The sequence below is a fragment of the Perca fluviatilis genome, chromosome 6 (assembly GCF_010015445.1).
Source record: "Perca fluviatilis chromosome 6, GENO_Pfluv_1.0, whole genome shotgun sequence".
NCBI lineage: Eukaryota > Metazoa > Chordata > Actinopteri > Perciformes > Percidae > Perca > Perca fluviatilis.
The window spans coordinates 17,431,160-17,435,869 of NC_053117.1; positions in this window are offsets into that span (position 1 = coordinate 17,431,160).

A 4,710-nucleotide genomic window follows, 5' to 3' on the forward strand; every position below is an offset into this window, starting at 1 on the left:
ATGTTAATTAAAAGATGTGTGGAGAAGTGTCCTTTTTCAGGATTCAGTACATGTGAATGTGTTGATTTCTGTCAAATGGTGTTACCTCTGTGAAAGCATGACGTTGAAAGTAAATCTCATTGAGCCCAGTGTTTTCTTATGGTGTCTTTATGTTGCAGCTATACAACTCTGTGATAAAAGATTTTGACTGTCCTTTTCAGTTCCAACCTTTCTGTCAATTGCAATAACTGTGCCAGCATGAAATGGACTCTTTGGCTGGTGTATGAGCTGTGAAGTGGCTCCGTGTTGTTTTTCATCCTCTCCTCATGGCCTAGCACCAACACTCTGAGTCGAGTCTCTTGTGTTGCTTAAAAAATCCAAATTGATTAATTTACAATATTGTAGTGAAATTTGAAAAAGTATAAACAAGTAATAGATCAGTATGCTAATATTGATATTTTGTGGACTCCTCGCCTAGCATATTGCTTATTTATTATACTAAGAAAACTAGGTAAGTTGATATTTACAGGATCATTTTGTTTGTATTCCATGTATTTATTGCAAATGGATCAGATACATTATTAAAAAACAAACCAATAAGGGAGTTGGGCATGACAAGCTGTTCTCTGTAATCTACAGCCATGCTATTGCTTGTGTGAGGCTGTATTTAAGATCAGCAGTGTTTTGAGATAAATACTAACATCAGCATGGACACATGCTCTTAATGACAATGCTAAAATTTTGATGTTTTACAGGTGGAATTGTTAATATGTTCACCATCTTAGTTTAGCGTCTTAGCATTTGCTCATTTGCACTAAATACAAAGTCCAGCTGAGGCTGATGGGAATGTCATTTCTCTATAGATATTTGGTTTTATGTAATCCAAATGTAGGGGAAAACATTTTGACCAGATGGTGGCACATCATAAGTCAAAGGAATAAACTCACACTTATCAAGCATGAGCGATGTAACTTTTGTAATAAACTAATTATTTTTTTATTTTTTTTATATGAATCTGAAAACTAAAAACCAAAAATGTCAACCTGATGGTGGGAAAATCATCACCAAAGTGAACAGGCTTTAACCTTTGGGAACCATTTTAATGTCATACAAAATGTTGTGCCAATCCATAAAGTACATGCTGATATACAGTATTTCTCAAGGTAAGTGACACATTTGAACTGCTGGTGGCACTAGAGGAGTAATCAAGTGATCATCAAAGTCATTTTGTTTCATCTTCTGGCATAGATATTTATACCAAATTTCATGGCATTCTAACATTGCTTACAGTAAAATTAATATACCTTTTGATGAAGTAATTTAGCTTCAGTATTAAACAAGGGTGGGCGCTGTGTTTTTGTATCCATAGGAGATTAAATGTTGTAAACCCTTTCACTGAATCATAGGACTGGGAGCCAAGACATTGTATGATGGCAGGAAATTGCTACTTGTAGTATTTTTGTAATCCCCTTGTTGTGATGTTTACATTGTAAATATTTATAAGGCATCTGATACGGAAACAGCTTCACCTCTTTTCCTTGTATCATCAGAACTGCTTTACCCTGAACGTGTCCTGCTCGTCTCCCCTTCAACATCATGGAAGTGAAGACGACGCTAAGAAGTGTTGAGACATCTATCTGGTGATTTCCCTCCATGTAGCCGGAGAGGGTAACGCTGGCAGCATAGCAGACATTTCATTATAACATGAGAAAGAAGATGAGGGAAAACCTGCATTTGCATAAAAAACATTAGTGAAATAGCAATCAGATGGTGCAGGGCCATGCTGAAAGTGTCATCCTCCTGAGACAAGACCAGGGCTATATCTTTAATTGAATAGAGAAAGGTGGATAAAACCTTTCAAAGATAAGATGCACAAGCGCCTTCATCTTTTTTCACTCAATGTTTTCATATTGTCTTCCATTCTCGCTGTTGTTTTTCTCTCTACTCACTTCTTCATTACTTATTTAGCTCTTGTTTTTGGCATAGCATGTTCTGGGATTCCTGTGCTGTGATTGGAATGACTATGAGCTGCTATCTGATTTCACCAAAATGCTATAGGCCAGCTTCAACATGTGAATCGTGGCAAGCATGAATGTGTGTGTGTGTGTGTGTGTGTGTGTGTGTGCAATTATTTCACCTTGTGAATGCAAGACTATGTTCGTGCACTTAAAGACCACAATGAGCACTCTATTATAATTTCTAACATGAATAAAGAACCTTTCCAGTTGCAAAATCAATGTCGTCAAGATGCCGATGCCACAGAGGTCACATATCATTCATCAGGCAAATGTGAATAGGGCTAACGAGCTAGCTGTGGTCTGCTGCCGTATCGCGTTGGGCCACATGGTTCTGTAATGCTGTAATGAGGAGGAATGGCTGAGGCATGAAGAGAAGCCAAGTGGCGGGGTGAAGGCCACTAATTCCCCTTGCCTGGAACCGGAGATAAGAGACAGATTAAGATTAACAGTGTCCAGCCTGTTGAAAGACTAATTATGAGGCACTCCGTGCACTTGCTAACTCCTGTACTGTAGGTAGCACCTCACAAAGGCATCCTGGAGTATGTCCACTTGTGGTTTGTATTCGTGTGTGTAGGTGTGTCCCCTCTGTTTTCTCTAAAATCCTCTGTTCAGAGTCTTCGGAGTCTTAGCTAAGCCTCTTTCTTCATAAGTTTCACATGTCAGCTATTTCCACCCTGACTGGCTTCACACAGTAACTCAGCTCGTCTCATTCTCTATCAGAGGCAGTAGCCTGTATTACTTTTTAGCTGACAGCTGACTTTATCAGTTTGCATCTATCACCATCGGAGGAAGTTGGGGTTTAGCTAAAGTTGTTGGTGTCTTATTAATGCCAATTTTGTCTCGAAAAAGGGAAACCAGGAAGCTGGACTTTGCTTCTTGAGAAAACACAAATACATTACATTTCTTTTTAACTTAAACCTTTATTTAATGATTTTAACCCCTTGAGAGCAGTGCAACCAAAATGATCACCTTATAAAGTTGATATGGGAAAGTGTTTGCAAACAGTTGCCGATGTACACATCCAGCAGACGTAATGGGGAAACACTAGCATTCGTTCAGGCCACCTAGTGTCCAAGATTTCCTCTGCTGTTTGCTCTGTGTTGATCTACACCAACTCATGAGGGAAACATGTCTAGCTCTTTAGCTGCTAAATATTTGTGTATGTTCACCTGCTACTCGCTAACTGTCGTTTGGTTCTGGACAGTAGTTTATCAGAGCTTTTCACTGAAAACAGCTGCCTGCTGCAGATGGAAATACATTTATGAGAAATGTGAGCCATAAAACAACAATGAGCTGAAAAATGAAATGCTTTAACACCCCGAGGAGCTGAGGAGAACTGCACAGTTGGGTGTTAATCATGTTTGATATTTATGATTTGAAATCGAGGAGACTCTGATCCAGTAAGTAACATTAAAGGTCCCATGGCATGAAAATTTCACTTTATGAGGTTTTTTAACATTAATATGCGTTCCCCCAGCCTGACTATGGTCCCCCAGTGGCTAGAAATGGCGATAGGTGTAAACCGAGCCCTGGGTATCCTGCTCTGCCTTTGAGAAAATGAAAGCTCAGATGAGCCGTTTTGGAATCTGCCTGTTATGAGGTCATAAGGAGCAAGGTTACCTCCCCTTTCTCTGCTTTGCCCGCCCAGAGAAGATGGCCAACCCATGAGAGAGAGACATCATCCAAAGAGCACCATGTCATAGGACCTTTTAGATTACTAGTGCAGTGCCCGTTCATAACATGCCTGTTTGGAACAGGCCATTTGCTGCCTGTTGCTGCTTGCAGTTTTCTCAAGAACGGCTCATCCAGACAACTACAAACTCGACACCATGCGTCCTTGGGTCCTAAGCAATACACCTGCCATGACATAGTCACCTCATACCCAAGTCGCGGCCTCTCATGGTCAGAAACAGCAGTAAAAAACACTGGTTCATGGGAAAAAACACCAAAAGCAGACTTTACCATTAGGGCAAGGTAAGCACTTGGGGCCTAAACACCATAGATTCATTATGATGTGAAATATGAAAAATATTGAATATGTTAGTATTCTTACACCGGAAATAACTAACAGAAGGCCGCCAAAGCACTTAAAAATTTGCAACTCAACTCAGGAGGGGCAAATCAGACCCAAAGATCTGCCCAATTATCCTCTAGTGTGGTGCTAGCATAACAGATCAAGTGGCCAAATCACCCTGATTTCCATAAAACGAACATGCCTCTGAGGAGTACATACACATTCCTACAGCCAATTAATCTGCATCATTAATCTTCTGCAGCTAATTAGAGACATCATCAACACCTGTGCCAACTGAGGATAGCTAACACTCTCTACCTGCAGTATCAATCACAAACACAAAAGAAGGCAAACGTGGACTTGCAAGGAGTTCTCTGTGGGACTCTGGGAGATGTAAGCAGCTGATTGCTGGGTATACTGTGCTGCTGCTGACATCAGGTTTGTAATTTTTGATCACTGAAGCGATTTTACTGTAGCTCTTGTTGCCTGGTCCAGAACAAAACAACAGATGGAGGGACCTGACACTTTCCTTTTAAAGCTCTTCTCTGCCGTTGGGCACTAAAGTGCAGCCTCAGACTGCCTTCTGAGCCTGAGGGAGAAGGAGCACCATGTCGGCAGTGGTGGATGTTTAGGACTGTCTATATGTGCACAAAGCTCACATGAATATGTTTGTATCCTATATATATGCTCCATGTATAC